The sequence below is a fragment of the Scyliorhinus torazame genome, chromosome 11, assembly GCF_047496885.1.
Source record: "Scyliorhinus torazame isolate Kashiwa2021f chromosome 11, sScyTor2.1, whole genome shotgun sequence".
Lineage (NCBI taxonomy): Eukaryota > Metazoa > Chordata > Chondrichthyes > Carcharhiniformes > Scyliorhinidae > Scyliorhinus > Scyliorhinus torazame.
The window spans coordinates 220,950,013-220,972,876 of record NC_092717.1 but is presented as its reverse complement, the minus strand read 5'-3'; the positions used below and the strand labels follow the sequence as shown (position 1 = coordinate 220,972,876).

At 48.8% G+C, this 22,864-nt stretch overlaps 1 protein-coding gene across 7 annotated transcripts in view; it reads right to left on the bottom strand.

The window, feature by feature from the left end:
• Positions 1-22,864, bottom strand: part of LOC140385802 (receptor-type tyrosine-protein phosphatase mu-like) — an 897,711-nt gene that overhangs the window by 35,988 nt on the left and 838,859 nt on the right. The gene's annotated exons all lie outside the window — the stretch shown is intronic.

Sequence of the window (22,864 nt, the reverse complement as noted above, 5' to 3'; positions counted from 1 at the left end):
ATGGAAGCCAATCAGTGTGTGACTGGGCTGAAAACCAATCTGTGTGTGACTGGAATGAAAGCCAATCATGTGTGACTGGGATGAAAGCCAATCAGTGTGTGACTGGGATGAAAGCCAATCAGTGTGCGGCTGGGATGAAAGCCAATCAGTGTGTGACTGGGATGAAAGCCAATCAGTGTGTGGCTGGGATTTAAGCCAATCAGTGTGTGACTGGGATGAAAGCCAATCAGTGTGCGACTGGAATGAAAGCCAATCAGTGTGTGACTGGGATGAAAGCCAATCAGTGTGTGACTGGGCTGAAAGCCAATCAGTGTGCTGCTGGAATGAAAGCCAATCAGTGTGTGACTGGGATGAAAGCCAATCCGTGTGTGACTGGGATGAAAGCCAATCAGTGTGCTGCTGGAATGAAAGCCAATCAGTGTGTGACTGGGATGAAAGCCAATCAGTGTGTGGCTGGGATTTAAGCCAATCAGTGTGTGACTGGGATGAAAGCCAATCAGTGTGCTGCTGGAATGAAAGCCAATCAGTGTGCTGCTGGAATGAAAGCCAATCAGTGTGTGACTGGGATGAAAGCCAATCAGTGTGTGACTGGGCTGAAAGCCAATCAGTGTGCGGCCGGGATGAAAGCCAATCAGTGTGTGACTGGGCTGAAAGCCAATCAGTGTTTGACTGGAATGAAAGCCAATCAGTGTGTGACTGGGATGAAAGCCAATCAGTGTGCTGCTGGAATGAAAGCCAATCAGTGTGTGACTGGGATGAAAGCCAATCCGTGTGTGACTGGGATGAAAGCCAATCAGTGTGCTGCTGGAATGAAAGCCAATCAGTGTGTGACTGGGATGAAAGCCAATCAGTGTGTGACTGGGATGAAAGCCAATCAGTGTGCGGCTGGGATGAAAGCCAATCAGTGTGCGGCTGGGATGATAGCCAATCAATGTGTGGCTGGGATGAAAGCCAATCAGTGTGTGACTGGGCTGAAAGCCAATCAGTGTGCGGCCGGGATAAAAGCCAATCAGTGTGTGACTGGGCTGAAAGCCAATCAGTGTTTGACTGGAATGAAAGCCAATCAGTGTGTGACTGGGATGAAAGCCAATCCGTGTGCGGCTGGAATGAAAGCCAATCAGTGTGTGACAGGGATGAAAGCCAATCAGTGTGTGGGTGGGATGAAAGCCAATCAATGTGTGGCTGGGCTGAAAGCCAATCAGTGTACTGCTGGAATGAAAGCCAATCAGTGTGTGACTGGGCTGAAAGCCAATCAGTGTGTGGCTGGGATGAAGGCCAATCAGTGTGTGACTGGGATGAAAGCCAATCAGTGTGTGACTGGGATGAAAGCCAATCAGTGTGTGACTGGGCTGAAAGCCAATCAGTGTGTGGCTGGGATGAAGGCCAATCAGTGTGTGACTGGGATGAAAGCCAATCAGTGTGTGGCTGGAATGAAAGCCAATCAGTGTGCGGCCGGGATGAAAGCCAATCAGTGTGTGACTGGGATGAAAGCCAATCAGTGTGTGACTGGGATGGAAGCCAATCAGTGTGTGGCTGGGATGAAAGCCAATCAGTGTGTGGCTGGGATGAAGGCCAATCAGTGTGTGACTGGGATAAAAGCCAATCAGTGTGTGTCTGGGAAGGAAGCCAATCAGTGTGTGACTGGGATGAAAGCCAATCAGTGTGTGGCTGGGATGAAAGCCAATCAGTGTGCGGCCGGGATGAAAGCCAATCAGTGTGTGACTGGGATGAAAGCCAATCAGTGTGTGACTGGGCTGAAAACCAATCTGTGTGTGACTGGAATGAAAGCCAATTAGTGTGTGACTGGGATGGAAGCCAATCAATGTGTGGCTGGGATGAAAGCCAATCTGTGTGTGACTGGGATGGAAGCCAATCAATGTGTGACTGGAATGAAAGCCAATCAGTGTGTGACTGGGCTGAAAACCAATCTGTGTGTGACTGGAATGAAAGCCAATCAGTGTGTGACTGGGATGAAAGCCAATCAGTGTGCGGCTGGGATGAAAGGCAACCAATGTGTGACTGGGATGAAAGCCAATCAGTGTGTGACAGGGATGAAAGCCAATCAGTGTGTGGGTGGGATGAAAGCCAATCAATGTGTGGCTGGGCTGAAAGCCAATCAGTGTACTGCTGGAATGAAAGCCAATCAGTGTGTGACTGGGCTGAAAGCCAATCAGTGTGTGGCTGGGATGAAGGCCAATCAGTGTGTGACTGGGATGAAAGCCAATCAGTGTGTGACTGGGATGAAAGCCAATCAGTGTGTGACTGGGCTGAAAGCCAATCAGTGTGTGGCTGGGATGAAGGCCAATCAGTGTGTGACTGGGATGAAAGCCAATCAGTGTGTGGCTGGAATGAAAGCCAATCAGTGTGCGGCCGGGATGAAAGCCAATCAGTGTGTGACTGGGATGAAAGCCAATCAGTGTGTGACTGGGATGGAAGCCAATCAGTGTGTGGCTGGGATGAAAGCCAATCAGTGTGTGGCTGGGATGAAGGCCAATCAGTGTGTGACTGGGATGAAAGCCAATCAGTGTGTGTCTGGGATGGAAGCCAATCAGTGTGTGACTGAGATGAAAGCCAATCAGTGTGTGGCTGGGATGAAAGCCAATCAGTGTGCGGCCGGGATGAAAGCCAATCAGTGTGTCACTGGGATGAAAGCCAATCAGTGTGTGACTGGGCTGAAAACCAATCTGTGTGTGACTGGAATGAAAGCCAATTAGTGTGTGACTGGGATGGAAGCCAATCAATGTGTGGCTGGGATGAAAGCCAATCTGTGTGTGACTGGGATGGAAGCCAATCAGTGTGTGACTGGGATGAAAGCCAATCAGTGTGTGACTGGGCTGAAAACCAATCTGTGTGTGACTGGAATGAAAGCCAATCATGTGTGACTGGGATGAAAGCCAATCAGTGTGCGGCTGGGATGAAAGGCAACCAATGTGTGACTGGGATGAAAGCCAATCAGTGTGTGACTGGGATGGAAGCCAATCAATGTGTGGCTGGGATGAAAGCCAATCAGTGTGCGGCTGGGCTGAAAGCCAATCAATGTGTGACTGGGATGAAAGCCAATCAATGTGTGACTGGGATGAAAGCCAATCAGTGTGTGGCTGGGATGAAAGCCAATCAGTGTGCGGCTGGGATGAAAGCCAATCAGTGTGTGGCTGGGATGAAAGCCAATCAGTGTGCGGCTGGAATGAAAGCCAAACAGTGTGTGACTGGAGTGAAAGCCAATCAATGTGTGACTGGGCTGAAAGTCAATCAGTGTGTGGCTGGGATGAAAGCCAATCAGTGTGCGGCTGGGATGAAAGCCAATCAGTGTGCGGCTGGGATGAAAGCCAATCAGTGTGCGACTGGGATGAAAGCCAATCAGTGTGTGGCTGGATGAAAGCCAATCAGTGTGTGACTGGGCTGAAAGCCAATCAGTGTGTGGCTGGGATGAAAGCCAAACAGTGTGTGACTGGGCTGAAAGCCAATCAATGTGTGACTGGGCTGAAAGTCAATCAGTGTGTGGCTGGGATGAAAGCCAATCAGTGTGCGGCTGGGATGAAAGCCAATCAGTGTGCGGCTGGGATGAAAGCCAATCAGTGTGCGACTGGGATGAAAGCCAATCAGTGTGTGGCTGGGATGAAAGCCAATCAGTGTGTGGCTGGGATGAAAGCCAATCAGTGTGTGGCTGGGATGAAAGCCAAATAGTGTGTGGCTGGGATGAAAGCCAATCAGTGTGTGGCTGGGATGAAAGCCAATGAGTGTGCGGCCGGGGTGATAGCCAATCAGTGTGCGGCTGGGATGAAAGCCAATCAGTGTGCGGCTGGGATGGAAGCCAATCAGTGTGCGGCTGGGATGAAAGCCAATCAGTGTGTGACTGGGATGAAAGCCAATCAGTGTGTGACTGGGATGAAAGGCAATCAATGTACAGCCGGGATGAAAGCCAATCAGTGTGCGGCTGGGATGAAAGCCAATCAGTGTGTGACTGGAATGAAAGCCAATCAATGTGCGGCCGGGATGAAAGCCAATCAGTGTGCGGCCGGGATGAAAGCCAATCAGTGTGTGACTGGAATGAAAGCCAATCAATGTGCGGCTGGGATGAAAGCCAATCAGTGTGTGACTGTGATGAAAGCCAATCAGTGTTTGACTGGAATGAAAGCCAATCAATGTGCGGCTGGGATGAAAGCCAATCAATGTGCGGCCGGGATGAAAGCCAATCAGTGTGTGACTGGAATGAAAGCCAATCAATGTGCGGCTGGGATGAAAGCCAATCAATGTGCGGCCGGGATGAAAGCCAATCAGTGTGCGGCTGGTGTGAAAGCCAATCAGTGTGTGACTGGAGTGAAAGCCAATCAGTGTGTGGCTGGGATGAAAGCCAATCAGTGTGTGACTGGGCTGAAAGCCAATCAGTGTGTGACTGGGCTGAAAGCCAATCAGTGTGCGGCTGGGATGAAAGCGATTCAGTGTGTGGATGGGCTGAAAGCCAATCAGTGTGTGGCTGGGATGAAAGCCAATCAGTGTGTGACTGGGCTGAAAGCCAATCAGTGTGCGGCTGGGCTGAAAGCCAATCAGTGTGTGGCTGGGATGAAAGCCAATCAGTGTATGACTGGGATGAAAGCCAATCAGTGTGTGACTGGAATGAAAGCCAATCAGTGTGTGGCTGGGATGAAAGCCGATCAGTGTATGACTGGGATGAAAGCCAATCAGTGTGTGACTGGGCTGAAAGCCAATCAGTGTGCGGCTGGGATGAAAGCGATTCAGTGTGTGGATGGGCTGAAAGCCAATCAGTGTGTGGCTGGGATGAAAGCCAATCAGTGTGTGACTGGGCTGAAAGCCAATCAGTGTGCGGCTGGGCTGAAAGCCAATCAGTGTGTGGCTGGGATGAAAGCCAATCAGTGTATGACTGGGATGAAAGCCAATCAGTGTGTGACTGGAATGAAAGCCAATCAGTGTGTGGCTGGGATGAAAGCCAATCAGTGTATGACTGGGATGAAAGCCAATCAGTGTGTGGCTGGGATGAAAGCCGATCAGTGTATGACTGGGATGAAAGCCAATCAGTGTGTGGCTGGGCTGAAAGCCAATCAGTGTGTGACTGGAATGAAAGCCAATCAGTGTGTGACTGGGATGAAAGCCAATCAGTGTGTGACTGGGATGAAAGCCAATCAGTGTATGACTGGGATGAAAGCCAATCAGTGTGTGACTGGGATGAAAGCCAATCAGTGTATGACTGGGATGAAAGCCAATCAGTGTGTGACTGGAATGAAAGCCAATCAGTGTGTGACTGGGATGGAAGCCAATCAGTGTGTGACTGGGCTGAAAGCCAATCAGTGTGCGGCTGGGATGAAAGCCAATCAGTGTGTGGATGGGCTGAAAGCCAATCAGTGTGTGGCTGGGCTGAACGCCAATCAGTGTGCGGCTGGGATGAAAGCCAATCAGTGTGTGGATGGGCTGAAAGCCAATCAGTGTGCGGCTGGGATGAAAGCCAATCAGTGTGTGGATGGGCTGAAAGCCAATCAGTGTGTGACTGGGCTGAAAGCCAATCAGTGTGCGGCTGGAATGAAAGCCAATCAGTGTGTGGCTGGGCTGAAAGCCAATCAGTGTGTGGATGGGCTGAAAGCCAATCAGTGTGCGGCTGGGATGAAAGCCAATCAGTGTGTGGATGGGCTGAAAGCCAATCAGTGTGTGACTGGGCTGAAAGCCAATCAGTGTGCGGCTGGAATGAAAGCCAATCAGTGTGTGGCTGGGCTGAAAGCCAATCAGTGTGTGACAGGGCTGAAAGCCAATCAGTGTGCGGCTGGGATGAAAGCCAATCAGTGTGTGGCTGGGCTGAACGCCAATCAGTGTGTGGATGGGCTGAAAGCCAATCAGTGTGTGGCTGGGCTGAAAGCCAATCAGTGTGTGGATGGGCTGAAAGCCAATCAGTGTGTGACTGGGATGAAAGGCAGTCAGTGTGTGACTGGGATGAAAGCCAATCAGTGTGTGACTGGGCTGAAAGCCAATCAGTGTGCGGCTGGGATGAAAGCCAATCAGTGTGCGGCTGGGATGAAAGCCAATCAGTGTATGACTGGGATGAAAGCCAATCAGTGTGCGGCTGGGATGAAAGCCAATTAGTGTATGACTGGGATGAAAGCCAATCAGTGTGTGACTGGGCTGAAAGCCAATCAGTGTGTGGTTGGTATGAAAGCCAATCAGTGTGTGGCTGGTATGAAAGCCAATCAGTGTGTGGCTGGGATGAAAGCCAATCAATGTGTGACTGGGCTGAAAGCCAATCAGTGTGCTGCTGGTATGAAAGCCAATCAGTGTGTGGCTGGTATGAAAGCCAATCAGTGTGTGGCTGGGATGAAAGCCAATCAGTGTGTGACTGGGCTGAAAGCCAATCAGTGTGTGGCTGGTATGAAAGCCAATCAGTGTGTGGCTGGTATGAAAGCCAATCAGTGTGTGGCTGTGCTGAAAGCCAATCAGTGTGTGGCTGGTATGAAAGCCAATCAGTGTGTGGCTGGGCTGAAAGCCAATCAGTGTGTGACTGGGCTGAAAGTCAATCAGTGTGTGGCTGGGATGAAAGCCAATCAGTGTGTGGCTGGGCTGAAAGGCAATCAATGTGTGACTGGGCTGAAAGCCAATCAGTGTGCTGCTGGTATGAAAGCCAATCAGTGTGTGGCTGGTATGAAAGCCAATCAGTGTGTGGCTGGGATGAAAGCCAATCAGTGTGTGACTGGGCTGAAAGCCAATCAGTGTGTGGCTGGTATGAAAGCCAATCAGTGTGTGGCTGGTATGAAAGCCAATCAGTGTGTGACTGGGCTGAAAGCCAATCAATGTGTGACTGGGCTGAAAGCCAATCAGTGTGTGACTGGGCTGAAAGCCAATCTGTGTGTGACTGGGCTGAAAGCCAATCAATGTGTGACTGGGCTGAAAGTCAATCAGTGTGTGGCTGGGATGAAAGCCAATCAGTGTGTGACTGGGATGAAAGCCAATCAGTGTGTGACTGGTATGAAAGCCAATCAGTGTGCGGCTGGGATGAAAGCCAATCAGTGTGTGACTGGGATGAAAGCCAATCAGTGTGTGGCTGGGATGAAAGCCAATAAATGTGTGACTGGGCTGAAAGCCAATCAGTGTGTGGCTGGGCTGAAAGCCAATCAGTGTGTGGCTGGAATGAAAGCCAATCAGTGTGTGGCTGGTATGAAAGCCAATCAGTGTGCGGCTGGGATGAAAGCCAATCAGTGTGTGACTGGGATGAAAGCCAATCAGTGTGTGACTGGCATGAAAGCCAATCAGTGTGTGGCTGGGATGAATGCCAATCAATGTGTGACTGGGCTGAAAGCCAATCAGTGTGTGGCTGGGCTGAAAGCCAATCAGTGTGTGGCTGGTATGAAAGCCAATCAGTGTGTGGCTGGGCTGAAAGCCAATCAGTGTGTGACTGGGCTGAAAGCCAATCAGTGTGTGGCTGGTATGAAAGCCAATCAGTGTGTGGCTGGGCTGAAAGCCAATCAGTGTGTGACTGGGCTGAAAGCCAATCAGTGTGTGGCTGGGATGAAAGCCAATGAGTGTGCGGCCGGGGTGATAGCCAATCAGTGTGCGGCTGGGATGAAAGCCAATCAGTGTGCGGCTGGGATGGAAGCCAATCAGTGTGCGGCTGGGCTGAAAGCCAATCGGTGAGTGACTGGGATGGCAGCCAATCAGTGTGTGACTGGAATGAAAGCCAATCAGTGTGTGGCTGGGCTGAAAGCCAATCAATGTGTGGCTGGGATGAAAGCCAATCAGTGTGCTGCTGGAATGAAAGCCAATCAGTGTGTGACTGGGCTGAAAGCCAATCTGTGTGTGACTGGGCTGAAAGCCAATCAATGTGTGACTGGGCTGAAAGTCAATCAGTGTGTGGCTGGGATGAAAGCCAATCAGTGTGTGACTGGGATGAAAGCCAATCAGTGTGTGACTGGTATGAAAGCCAATCAGTGTGCGGCTGGGATGAAAGCCAATCAGTGTGTGACTGGGATGAAAGCCAATCAGTGTGTGGCTGGGATGAAAGCCAATAAATGTGTGACTGGGCTGAAAGCCAATCAGTGTGTGGCTGGGCTGAAAGCCAATCAGTGTGTGGCTGGAATGAAAGCCAATCAGTGTGTGGCTGGTATGAAAGCCAATCAGTGTGCGGCTGGGATGAAAGCCAATCAGTGTGTGACTGGGATGAAAGCCAATCAGTGTGTGACTGGCATGAAAGCCAATCAGTGTGTGGCTGGGATGAATGCCAATCAATGTGTGACTGGGCTGAAAGCCAATCAGTGTGTGGCTGGGCTGAAAGCCAATCAGTGTGTGGCTGGTATGAAAGCCAATCAGTGTGTGGCTGGGCTGAAAGCCAATCAGTGTGTGACTGGGCTGAAAGCCAATCAGTGTGTGGCTGGTATGAAAGCCAATCAGTGTGTGGCTGGGCTGAAAGCCAATCAGTGTGTGACTGGGCTGAAAGCCAATCAGTGTGTGGCTGGGATGAAAGCCAATGAGTGTGCGGCCGGGGTGATAGCCAATCAGTGTGCGGCTGGGATGAAAGCCAATCAGTGTGCGGCTGGGATGGAAGCCAATCAGTGTGCGGCTGGGCTGAAAGCCAATCGGTGAGTGACTGGGATGGCAGCCAATCAGTGTGTGACTGGAATGAAAGCCAATCAGTGTGTGGCTGGGCTGAAAGCCAATCAATGTGTGGCTGGGATGAAAGCCAATCAGTGTGCTGCTGGAATGAAAGCCAATCGGTGTGCGGCTGGGATGAAAGCCAATCAATGTGTGACTGGGATGAAAGCCAATCAGTGTGCGGCTGGGATGAAAGCCAATCAGTGTTTGACTGGAATGAAAGCCAATCAGTGTGTGACTGGGATGAAAGCCAATCAGTGTGTGACTGGGAAGAAAGCCAATCAATGTGCGGCTGGGATGAAAGCCAATCAGTGTGTGACTGTGATGAAAGCCAATCAATGTACGGCCGGGATGAAAGCCAATCAGTGTGTGACTGGGATGAAAGGCAATCAATGTGTGACTGGGATGAAAGCCAATCAGTGTGCGGCTGGGATGAAAGCCAATCAGTGTGTGACTGGGCTGAAAGCCAATCAGTGTGCGGCTGGGATGAAAGCCAATCAGTGTGCGGCTGGGATGAAAGCCAATCAGTGTGTGGCTGGGATGAAAGCCAATCAGTGTGCGGCTGGGATGAAAGCCAATCAGTGTGCGGCTGGGATGAAAGCCAATCAGTGTGTGACTGGGATGAAAGCCAATCAGTGTGTGGCTGGGATGAAAGCCAATCAGTGTGTGGCTGGGATGAAAGCCATTCAGTGTGTGGCTGGGATGAAAGCCAATCAGTGTGTGGCTGGGATGAAAGCCAATCGGTGTGTGGCTGGGATGAAAGCCAATCAGTGTGTGGCTGGGATGAAAGCCAATCAGTGTGTGGCTGGGATGAAAGCCAATCAGTGTGTGGCTGGGATGAAAGCCAATCAGTGTGTGGCTGGGATGAAAGCCAATCAGTGTGTGGCTGGGATGAAAGCCAATCAGTGTCCGGCTGGGATAAAAGCCAATCAGTGTGTGGCTGGGATGAAAGCCAATCAATGTGTGGCTGGGATGAAAGCCAATGAGTGTGCGGCCGGGGTGATAGCCAATCAGTGTGCGGCTGGGATGAAAGCCAATCAGTGTGCGGCTGGGATGGAAGCCAATCAGTGTGCGGCTGGGCTGAAAGCCAATCGGTGAGTGACTGGGATGGCAGCCAATCAGTGTGTGACTGGAATGAAAGCCAATCAGTGTGTGGCTGGGCTGAAAGCCAATCAATGTGTGGCTGGGATGAAAGCCAATCAGTGTGCTGCTGGAATGAAAGCCAATCGGTGTGCGGCTGGGATGAAAGCCAATCAATGTGTGACTGGGATGAAAGCCAATCAGTGTGCGGCTGGGATGAAAGCCAATCAGTGTTTGACTGGAATGAAAGCCAATCAGTGTGTGACTGGGATGAAAGCCAATCAGTGTGTGACTGGGATGAAAGCCAATCAATGTGCGGCTGGGATGAAAGCCAATCAGTGTGTGACTGGGATGAAAGCCAATCAATGTACGGCCGGGATGAAAGCCAATCAGTGTGTGACTGGAATGAAAGCCAATCAATGTGCGGCCGGGATGAAAGCCAATCAGTGTGTGACTGGAATGAAAGCCAATCAATGTGCGGCCGGGATGAAAGCCAATCAGTGTGTGACTGGGATGAAAGCCAATCAGTGTGTGACTGGAATGAAAGCCAATCAATGTGCGGCTGGGATGAAAGCCAATCAGTGTGTGACTGGGATGAAAGCCAATCAATGTGCGGCCGGGATGAAAGCCAATCAGTGTGCGGCTGGGATGAAAGCCAATCAGTGTGCGGCCGGGATGAAAGCCAATCAGTGTGTGACTGGAATGAAAGCCAATCAGTGTGTGGCTGGGCTGAAAGCCAATCAGTGTGTGACTGGAATGAAAGCCAATCAGTGTGTGGCTGGGCTGAAAGCCAATCAGTGTGTGACTGGAATGAAAGCCAATCAGTGTGTGACTGGAATGAAAGCCAATCAGTGTATGACCTGGATGAAAGCCAATCAGTGTGTGACTGGGATGAAAGCCAATCAGTGTATGACTGGGATGAAAGCCAATCAGTGTGTGGATGGGCTGAAAGCCAATCAGTGTGTGGCTGGGATGAAAGCCAATCAGTGTGTGACTGGGATGAAAGCCAATCAGTGTGTGGCTGGGCTGAAAGCCAATCAGTGTGTGACTGGGCTGAAAGCCAATCAGTGTGCGGCTGGGATGAAAGCCAATCAGTGTATGACCTGGATGAAAGCCAATCAGTGTGTGAATGGGATGAAAGCCAATCAGTGTATGACTGGGATGAAAGCCAATCAGTGTGTGACTGGGCTGAAAGCCAATCAGTGTGCGGCTGGGATGAAAGCCAATCAGTGTATGACCTGGATGAAAGCCAATCAGTGTGTGACTGGGATGAAAGCCAATCAGTGTATGACTGGGATGAAAGCCAATCAGTGTGCGGCTGGGATGAAAGCCAATCAGTGTGTGACTGGGCTGAAAGCCAATCGGTGTGCGGCTGGGATGAAAGCCAATCAGTGTGTGACTGGGCTGAAAGCCAATCAGTGTGCGGCTGGGATGAAAGCCAATCAGTGTGTGGATGGGCTGAAAGCCAATCAGTGTGTGGCTGGGATGAAAGCCAATCAGTGTGTGACTGGGATGAAAGCCAATCAGTGTGTGACTGGGCTGAAAGCCAATCAGTGTGCGGCTGGGATGAAAGCCAATCAGTGTGTGGATGGGCTGAAAGCCAATCAGTGTGCGGCCGGGATGAAAGCCAATCAGTGTTTGACTGGGATGAAAGCCAATCAGTGTGTGGCTGGGATGAAAGCCAATCAGTGTGTGACTGGGCTGAAAGCCATTCAGTGTGTGGCTGGGCTGAAAGCCAATCAGTGTGTGGATGGGCTGAAAGCCAATCAGTGTGTGGCTGGGATGAAAGCCAATCAGTGTGTGGCTGGGATGAAAGCCAATCAGTGTGTGGATGGGCTGAAAGCCAATCAGTGTGCGGCTGGGATGAAAGCCAATCGGTGTATGACTGGGATGAAAGCCAATCAGTGTGCGGCTGGGATGAAAGCCAATCGGTGTATGACTGGGATGAAAGCCAATCAGTGTGCGGCTGGAATGAAAGCCAATCAGTGTGCTGCTGGGCTGAAAGCCAATCAGTGTGTGGCTGGGATGAAAGCCAATCAGTGTGTGACTGGGCTGAAAGCCAATCAGTGTGTGGCTGGGATGAAAGCCAATCAGTGTGTGGCTGGGATGAAAGCCAATCAGTGTGTGACTGGGCTGAAAGCCAATCAGTGTGTGACTGGGATGAAAGCCAATCAGTGTGTGGCTGGGATGAAAGCCAATAGTGTGTGGATGGGCTGAAAGCCAATCAGTGTGTGGCTGGGATGAAAGCCAATCAGTGTGTGACTGGGATGAAAGCCAATCAGTGTGTGACTGGGCTGAAAGCCAATCAGTGTGAGGCTGGGATGAAAGCCAATCAGTGTGTGACTGGGCTGAAAGCCAATCAGTGTGAGGCTGGGATGAAAGCCAATCAGTGTGTGACTGGGATGAAAGCCAATCAGTGTGCGGCTGGGATGAAAGCCAATCAGTGTGCGACTGGGATGAAAGCCAATCAGTGTGTGACTGGGATGAAAGCCAATCAATGTGCGACTGGGATGAAAGCCAATCAGTGTGTGACTGGGCTGAAAGCCAATCAGTGTGAGGCTGGGCTGAAAGCCAATCAGTGTGTGGCTGGGCTGAAAGCCAATCAGTGTGTGACTGGGCTGAAAGCCAATCAGTGTGTGGCTGGGCTGAAAGCCAATCAGTGTGTGACTGGGCTGAAAGCCAATCAGTGTGAGGCTGGGCTGAAAGCCAATCAGTGTGTGGCTGGGCTGAAAGCCAATCAGTGTGTGACTGGGCTGAAAGCCAATCAGTGTAAAGCTGGGATGAAAGCCAATCAGTGTGTGGATGAGCTGAAAGCCAATCAGTGTGTGGCTGGGATGAAAGCCAATCAGTGTGTGACTGGGCTGAAAGCCAATCAGTGTGTGACTGGGCTGAAAGCCAATCAGTGTGTGGCTGGGCTGAAAGCCAATCAGTGTGTGACTGGGCTGAAAGCCAATCAGTGTAAAGCTGGGATGAAAGCCAATCAGTGTGTGGATGGGCTGAAAGCCAATCAGTGTGTGGCTGGGCTGAACGCCAATCAGTGTGCGGCTGGGATGAAAGCCAATCAATGTGTGGATGGGCTGAAAGCCAATCAGTGTGTGGCTGGAATGAAAGCCAATCAGTGTGTGACTGGGATGAAAGCCAATCAGTGTATGACTGGGATGAAAGCCAATCAGTGTGTGGATGGGCTGAAAGCCAATCAGTGTGTGGCTGGGATGAAAGCCAATCAGTGTGTGACTGGGATGAAAGCCAATCAGTGTGTGGCTGGGCTGAAAGCCAATCAGTGTGTGACTGGGCTGAAAGCCAATCAGTGTGCGGCTGGGATGAAAGCCAATCAGTGTATGACCTGGATGAAAGCCAATCAGTGTGTGAATGGGATGAAAGCCAATCAGTGTATGACTGGGATGAAAGCCAATCAGTGTGTGACTGGGCTGAAAGCAAATCAGTGTGCGGATGGGATGAAAGCCAATCAGTGTATGACCTGGATGAAAGCCAATCAGTGTGTGACTGGGATGAAAGCCAATCAGTGTATGACTGGGATGAAAGCCAATCAGTGTGCGGCTGGGATGAAAGCCAATCAGTGTGTGACTGGGCTGAAAGCCAATCGGTGTGCGGCTGGGATGAAAGCCAATCAGTGTGTGACTGGGCTGAAAGCCAATCAGTGTGCGGCTGGGATGAAAGCCAATCAGTGTGTGGATGGGCTGAAAGCCAATCAGTGTGTGGCTGGGATGAAAGCCAATCAGTGTGTGACTGGGATGAAAGCCAATCAGTGTGTGACTGGGCTGAAAGCCAATCAGTGTGCGGCTGGGATGAAAGCCAATCAGTGTGTGGATGGGCTGAAAGCCAATCAGTGTGCGGCCGGGATGAAAGCCAATCAGTGTTTGACTGGGATGAAAGCCAATCAGTGTGTGGCTGGGATGAAAGCCAATCAGTGTGTGACTGGGCTGAAAGCCATTCAGTGTGTGGCTGGGCTGAAAGCCAATCAGTGTGTGGATGGGCTGAAAGCCAATCAGTGTGTGGCTGGGATGAAAGCCAATCAGTGTGTGGATGGGCTGAAAGCCAATCAGTGTGCGGCTGGGATGAAAGCCAATCGGTGTATGACTGGGATGAAAGCCAATCAGTGTGCGGCTGGGATGAAAGCCAATCGGTGTATGACTGGGATGAAAGCCAATCAGTGTGCGGCTGGAATGAAAGCCAATCAGTGTGCTGCTGGGCTGAAAGCCAATCAGTGTGTGGCTGGGATGAAAGCCAATCAGTGTGTGACTGGGATGAAAGCCAATCAGTGTGTGACTGGGCTGAAAGCCAATCAGTGTGAGGCTGGGATGAAAGCCAATCAGTGTGTGACTGGGCTGAAAGCCAATCAGTGTGAGGCTGGGATGAAAGCCAATCAGTGTGTGACTGGGATGAAAGCCAATCAGTGTGCGGCTGGGATGAAAGCCAATCAGTGTGCGACTGGGATGAAAGCCAATCAGTGTGTGACTGGGATGAAAGCCAATCAATGTGCGACTGGGATGAAAGCCAATCAGTGTGTGACTGGGCTGAAAGCCAATCAGTGTGAGGCTGGGCTGAAAGCCAATCAGTGTGTGGCTGGGCTGAAAGCCAATCAGTGTGTGACTGGGCTGAAAGCCAATCAGTGTGTGGCTGGGCTGAAAGCCAATCAGTGTGTGACTGGGCTGAAAGCCAATCAGTGTGAGGCTGGGCTGAAAGCCAATCAGTGTGTGGCTGGGCTGAAAGCCAATCAGTGTGTGACTGGGCTGAAAGCCAATCAGTGTAAAGCTGGGATGAAAGCCAATCAGTGTGTGGATGAGCTGAAAGCCAATCAGTGTGTGGCTGGGATGAAAGCCAATCAGTGTGTGACTGGGCTGAAAGCCAATCAGTGTGTGACTGGGCTGAAAGCCAATCAGTGTGTGGCTGGGCTGAAAGCCAATCAGTGTGTGACTGGGCTGAAAGCCAATCAGTGTAAAGCTGGGATGAAAGCCAATCAGTGTGTGGATGGGCTGAAAGCCAATCAGTGTGTGGCTGGGCTGAACGCCAATCAGTGTGCGGCTGGGATGAAAGCCAATCAATGTGTGGATGGGCTGAAAGCCAATCAGTGTGTGGCTGGAATGAAAGCCAATCAGTGTGTGGCTGGGCTGAACGCCAATCAGTGTGCGGCTGGGATGAAAGCCAATCAATGTGTGGATGGGCTGAAAGCCAATCAGTTTGTGGCTGGGATGAAAGCCAATCAGTGTGTGGCTGGGATGAAAGCCAATCAGTGTGTGGATGGGCTGAAAGCCAATCAGTGTGTGGCTGGGCTGAAAGCCAATCAGTGTGTGGATGGGCTGAAAGCCAATCAGTGTGTGGCTGGGATGAAAGCCAATCAGTGTGTGGATGGGCTGAAAGCCAATCAGTGTGTGGCTGGGCTGAAAGCCAATCAGTGTGTGGCTGGGCTGAAAGCCAATCAGTGTGTGGCTGGGCTGAAAGCCAATCAGTGTGTGGCTGGGCTGAAAGCCAATCAGTGTGTGGATGGGCTGAAAGCCAATCAGTGTGTGACTGGGATGAAAGCCAATCAGTGTGCGGCCGGGATGAAAGCCAATCAGTGTGCGGCCGGGATGAAAGCCAATCAGTGTGCGGCCGGGATGAAAGCCAATCAGTGTGTGGCTGGGCTGAAAGCCAATCAGTGTGCGGCTGGGATGAAAGCCACAAAGGAGGGGTCGAGCGAAATCGCGGTGAGAAAAGGCAGATAGGGACCGTCAGCCATCTCCGATCTCCGAGCACTGTTTGTCAGAGAAGTCTCCAGGATCTGGCCTTGCAATGGCGAGTCTCAGCCCACTGATTAAATTGGCCTTGCCGTATGCCCCTTTAAATTAGGTTGAATCTTATTTTAATGCCGACCTGACCTTTTGCTTTGCTGGCGCTCCCTCTGAGTAGCCCAGGTTCTGAAATGACTTGGGGTCTATCTGACACTGGCAAAATTGAATTACCCTTGAAAACTTGCTACTAATTGCCCAGTTAACAAGCTTAATTGGCATCCAGCTGCTGCCAGGTGGTTGCTGCATACAAGCTGCCTGCGGGGGAAAGGTGGCAACATGTCAGGGAAGTGACAAGATGCATTTGTCTCTGACTGTGTTCACTCCCAGTTTCTAAACCTTTGCCCAAGAGCCCCCCCACTCTCCGTTCACAGATCCTGTCAGATTTGCCGTACATATTTGCAGCATTTTCTGTTTTTTTTTTAAGAAGTGGCCAATGAGTGCTGTGCACTCGCCGCTTTCAATCACACTAAATAGTTTTACATGGGACAAAATATTGATGGAGAGAAATACAAGCCCCAATCTCCTTTGTTTGCTTAATAGGGTTAGTGGATTAAAAACCTGCTGCACAACATTCAATTAGAATGGGAGAGTAAGAGTGTGTTCATCATTCTGAATATCCAATTCCCAGACCTGACAACAGTTGTGACAATAGTTGGTAACCGATGGATGGGGATCTTATAAAATGGCAACACTGTCAGTAAATCTGTCACTTCATTTACCTGAGGCATTTTGTCTGACATATTCTGTTTATCCCATCGCCCAACCTTACTCACCATCAGCAGGCAAGCAAAAGTAGCACTATTAAGGAACGCAGCATGACTAAGTTCTGAAGGAAAATCAAACTCTCAGGACGCCGGTGAGTTAGACCTGTAATTGTGATATTATTTGCTTTAAAGACTCTCACCCCATTCAGGCCTGACAAGCTGAATGCCTGGACTTCATTTTCGTAATTGATTGACGAGGTCAAAAACATTTTCAATAAAGGGTTTAAGCAAAATGCCCTTAAAGAAGGTCCATTATACTTCAGTTACTGACTTCAATTTTTTAAAAATCTGACTGAAAACCTCACAGAAGGCTTTTCCATGATTGCTTTTATTTTCTTTCAAGAAAAGGAAATGTCAGGCACTCAATAGATGTGAGAAGTTATTATTTTTCTCCTCCACTTTCCGAGAAGACTTTGGAGGAATTCAATCTTTTTCCGAGGCCTTCGTTTGTCTCAGTGGTTGAACGGATTTCTGGAGGACAGTGCGGAAGACAATGGGGAGATTCTACCCCAGTGTCCACCCATCTTTGCACTACATACCTCCATACTGACAGCCTGGAAAGTGAACAAACCCGAAACAGAAAGGTAACTGTGATATTATCACAACTATCAGCTTTACAAGGGTTAATGTAGTGTCGAGAGGAGCCACTAGAGGGAGCTGCAAATACAACTATAGTAGGTAGTGGTGCTAGACCTTAGGGGAGGAGTGTATGCAGGAGATAGTTAGTGAAGGTCATAAGAGCAGATGGTGTGAGTAAGGTTAGATAATAATAATAACCTTTTATTGTCACAAGTATGAAGTTACTGTGAAAGGCCCCTAGTCGCCACATTCCGGCACTTGTTCGGGTAAGCTGGTACGGGAATTGAACCCGCGCTGCACTTTCTCCCCGGGTTTGCATGTGTTTCCTCCGGCTGCTCCGGTTTCATCCCACAGTCCAAAGATGTGCAGATTAGGAGTTACGGGGAGTCGGTCTAGGTAAAATGCTCTTTCAGAGGGTCAGTGCAGACTCGCTGGGCCAAATGGCCTCCTTTTGCACTGTAGGAATTCTCTGATTCTATGATACATGTCCACTGACATTATCACTGTGCCACCATCTCTCTGAAGAGTGTTGAATTAAAGGTGAGGGAAGAGGTAGGAGCATTGTTATGAACTGAAATGGCAACAAGGCCTGCCAGCATGGACTGGGAGGAGAAGAAGAGTACCGTGAAGTGAGTTGTAAAGAGTACCTACTTGTCATTAATAATGGTCGAAAGAAATTAACCAATTTAGCAATTGGGAATGTCTACTCATATTGACACTAGCCTGAAGCTATTCTGAAAGAAGTCAGGGGACATCCTGCCCCAATTTTCCATTATGCTTAGTAATGGACGTAATTACTAAGTATAGAAGCCTTGGTTCTAATTGGATATGCATGTCACAAGCCAATATTAAGATATTTTTGTTGAGTTGTTACTGTGGTGTTCTTTGTTTTGCTTGTTTCAGGATGGTTGGCGTAGTGTTCACAAAGACCACAGAATAGCTTTTAACTTAAACAAAGCTGTGATTTTATTTACACGACTAAACTGGGATTCAACACTTAGTCCTTATGCATACACAACTGATCAATAACATCTAACTACACTCATCTACTGCTCATCTTACTACTGGTATAAACTACAAATTCCTGCTGACCCCCAATAACCTCCCGTCACGCTCCCTGTTAATCTAAAATCTATCTAGCTCAGCCTTAAAAATATTAAAAGTCTCTGCTTCCACTGCCTTTTGAGGAAGAGAGTTCCAGAGGCTTATAACCCTCTGAGAGAAAACATTTCTCCTAACCTCTGTCTTAAATGAGCGACTCTTTATTTTTAAACAGAGACCCCCTCATTTTACATTCTCCGTTGGACAAGAGGAAACATCCTCTCCACATCCACATCCAACCTGTCAGCACTCCTCAGGATCTTAAAGGTTTCCGTAAAGTCACCTCAAGTTGCCAGAAAAGGGATTCTTGGTAAGATTGTATTGAACCTATGGGCAGCTCGGTTGCGTATTGGGTTAGCACTGTGGCCTCACGGCGCCGAGGGCCCAGGTTCGATCCCGGCTCTGCGACACTGTCCGTGTGGAGTTTGCACAATCTCCCTGTGTTTGTGTGGGTTTTCGCCCCCACAACCCAAAAATGTGCAAGCTAGGTGGATTGGACACGCTAAATTGCCCCTCAATTGGAAAAAATCAATTGGGTACTCTAAATTAAAAAAAAAAGATTGTATCGAACCACCAGAAAAATTCATCAAAGATTTTCACACTAGCTGCCACATTACAGCAGTGGCTTCAGTTCAAAAGAAATTCATTGGCTGGAAAGCTCTTTGGGATATCCCGAGTTTGTGAAAGGCATAAGAACATAAGAACTAGGAACAGGAGTAGGCCATCTGGCCCCTCGCGCCTGCTCCGCCATTGAATGAGATCATGGCTGATCTTTGTGGACTCAGCACCACTCTCCGGCCCGTACACCATATCCCCGAATCCCTTTATTCTTTAGAAAGGTATCTATCTTTTTCTTAAAAACATTTAAAGAAGGAGCCTCAACTGCTTCACTGGGCAAGGAATTCCAGAGATTCACAACCCTTTGGGTGAAGATGTTCCTCCTACACTCCGTCCTAAATCTACTTCCCCTTATTTTGAGGCTATGCCCCCTAGTTCTGCTTTCCCCGACCAGTGGAAACAACCTGCCCGCATCTATCCTATCTATTCCCTTCATAATTTTATATGTTTCAATAAGATCCCCCCGCATTCTTCTAAACTCCAATGAGTACAGTCCCAGTCTACTCAACCTCTCATCGTAATCTAATCCCCTCAACTCTGGGATCAACCTAGTGAATCTCCTCTGCACTCCCTCCAGTGCCAATATGTCCTTTCTCAGGTAAGGAGACCAAAACTGAACACAATACTCCCGATGCGGCCTCACCAACACCCTATACAATTGCAGCATAACCTCCCTAGTCTTGAACTCCATCCCTCTAGCAACGAAAGACAAAACTCGATTAGCCTTAATCACCTGTTGCACCTGCACACCAACTTTTTGCGGCTCGTGCACCAGCGCACCCAGGTCCCTCTGCACAGCAGCATGTTTTAACATCTTACCGTTTAAATAATAATCCATTCTGCTGTTATTCCTCCCAAAATGGATAGCCTCACAGTTGGCAATATTGAATTCCATCTGCCAGACCCTAGCCCATTCACCTAACCTATCCGAATCCTTCTGCAGACTTCTGGTATCCTCTGCACTTTTTGCTTTACCACTCATCTTAGTGTCGTCTGCAAACTTTGACACATTGCACTTGGTCCCCAACTCCAAATCGTCTATGTAAATTGTGAACAACTGCGGGCCCAACACTGATCCTTGAGGGAGCCCACTAGTCACAGGTTGCCAACCAGAGAAACACCCATTTATCCCCACTCTCTGCTTTCTGTTAGTTAACCAATCCTCTACCCGTGCTACCACTTTACCCTCAATGCCATGCATCTTTAGTTTATGCAGCAACCTTTTGTGTGGCACCTTGTCAAAAGCTTTCTGGAAATCCAGATATACCACATCCATTGGCTCCCCGTTATCTACTGCAGTGGTAACGTCCTCAAAAAATTCTACCAAATTAGTCAGACACGACCTACCCTTTGTGAGCCCATGCTGCGTCTGCCCAATGGGACAATTTCCCTCCAGGTGCCCCGCTATTTCCTCCTTAATGATAGATTCCAACATTTTCCCTACAACCGAAGTTAAGCTTACCGGCCGATAATTACCCGCTTTCTGCCTACCTCCTTTTTTAAACAGTGGTGTCACGTTTGCTACTTTCCAATCCTCTGGGACCACCCCAGAGTCTAGTGAATTTTGATAAATTATCACTAGTGCGTTTACAATTTCCCTAGCCATCTCTTTTAACACTCTGGGATGCATCCCATCAGGGCCAGGAGACTTGTCTACCTTTAGCCCCATTAGCTTGCCCAATACTGCCTCCTTAGTGATTACAATCATCTCAAGGTCCTCACCTATCATATCTTTATTTCCATCAGTCACTGGCATGTTATTTGTGTCCTCCACTGTGAAGACTGACCCAAAAAACCTGTTCAGCTCCTCAGCCATTTCCCCGTCTCCTATTATTAAATCTCCCTTCTCATCTTCCAAAGGACCAATATTTACCTTAGCCACTCTTTTTTGTCTTATATATTTGTAGAAGCTTTTACTATCTGCTTTTATGTTCTGAGCCAGTTTACTTTCATAGTCTACCTTACTCTTCTTTATGGCTTTTTTAGTAGCTTTCTGTTGTCCCCTAAAGACTTCCCAGTCCTCTAGTCTCCCACTAATCTTTGCCACTTTGTATGTTTTTTCCTTCAATTTGATACTCTCCCTCACCTCCTTAGATATCCACGGTCAATTTTTCCCCTTTCTACCGTCTTTCTTTTTTGTCGGTATGAACCTTTTCTGAACACTGTGAAAGATCGCTCGGAAGGTTCTCCACTGTTCCTCAACTGCTTCACCATGAAGTCTTTGTTCCCAGTCTACCTTAGCTAGTTCTTCTCTCATCCCATTGTAATCGCCTTTGTTTAAGCACAAAACACTAGTGTTTGATTTTACCTTGTCATCCTCCAACTGTATTTTAAATTCCACCATATTGTGGTCGCTCCTTCCAAGAGGATCCCGAACTATGAGATCATTAATCAATCCTGCCTCATTATACAGGACCATATCTAGGACCGCTTGTTCCCTTGTAGGTTCCATTACATACTGTTCCAGGAAATTATCCCGGGCACATTCTATAAACTCCTCCTCAAGGCTGCCTTTACCAACCTGGTTAAACCAATCGATATGCAGATTTAAATCTCCCATGATAACCGCTGTACCATTTCTACATGCATCCGTTATTTCTTTGCTTATTGCCTGCCCTACCATCCTGTTACTATTTGGTGGCCTATAGACGACTCCTATCAGTGACCTTTTCGCCTTACTATTCCTGATTTCCACCCAAATTGATTCAACCTTGTCCTCCATAGCACCAATATCATCCCTTACTATTGCCCGGATGCCATCCTTAAACAACAAAGCTACACCACTGCCCTTACCGTCCATTCTATCCTTTCGTATAGTCTGATACCCTTGGATATTTAACTCCCAGTCGTGACCATCTTTTCACCATGTTTCAGTAATGGCCACTAAATCATAGTCATTCACGATGATTTGTGCCATCAACTCATTTACCTTATTTCGTATACTACGAGCATTCAGATAAAATACACTTATGCTGTTTTTTATGTCTTTGTTATGAATCCTAACACCTTGATCAGTAACTTTTCGCAAATTATTTTTCCTCTTACCCTTTCTCCTAATTTTCCTTGTCTTTGAACCCATATCTCTACATAATAACCTGTCACATAACCTGCTGCCTTGATCTCCATTAACTATTATACTGTCCATAGCTTTACACTTCCCTTCCCCCCAACTTGCTAGTTTAAAGTCCTTGTGACCAACCTATTTGTCCTATTCGCTAGAACACTGGTCCCAGAATGGTTCAGGTGAAGACCGTCCCAATGGTACAGGTCCCTCCTGCCCCAGTACTGATGCCAATGCCCCATGAAATGGAATCCCTCTTTCCCGCACCACTCCTTTAGCCACGTGTTAACTTCCCTAATTTTCTCAACCCTATGCCAATTGGCACGTGGCTCGGGTAGTAATCCAGAGATTATAACCCTGGAGGACCTGTTCTTTAATTTAGTCCCTAGTGTTTGATAATCCCCAAACAGATCCTCTTGCCTAGTCTTACCTATGTTGTTAGTCCCAACGTGGACCACAACAACTGGATCCTCCCCCTCCCTCTCCAAAATCCTTTCAAGCCGATCAGAGATATCCCTCACCCTGGCACCGGGCAGGCAACATACCATGCGGGACTCTTGATCTGGCTTACAAAGGATGCCATCAATCCCCCTAATTATAGAATCCCCTACAACTACCACTTGTCTTTTTGCTCCCCCCTCTTGAATGGCTTCCTGTACCACGGTGCAGTGGTCAGTCAACGCATCCTCCCTACAGCCCTCTTCCTCATCCACACAGGGAGCAAGTACCTCATACCTGTTGAACAAGGTCAAGGGTTGAGGCTCCTCAACTCCTAAACTCAGGATCCCCCTACCTGCCTCCCTTGCAGTCACACCACTCTGTCCCTGACCACTGTCCGAATTAACAGTACTTATTCTACCGGGTGTGACTGCCTCCTGAAACAAAGTGTCCAGGTAATGTTCCCCCTCCCTGATATGCCGCAGTGTGTGCAGCTCGGTCTCCAGCTCATCAATTCTGAGCCGAAGTTCCTCGAGCAGCCAACACTTGCTGCAGATGGGGTCACTGACGGTCTCAATGGGATCCACCAGTTCCATCATCAGACAGCAACAGCACATCACCTGTCCAGCCATATTCAATTAGTTAATTAATTTAAATAATAATTTAAAAAAAAAATGTTTTTTATATAACCTCAAGGATAAACCCGAACACCAACAAAAACACAGCACTCTCTCGCCACTCACCCGAACTCAGTCACTCACCTAAACTCAGATGCACTCTGTTCCAATCAGCACTCAGTCACTCACCTAAACTCAGATGCACTCTGTTCCAATCAGCATTCAGTCACTCAC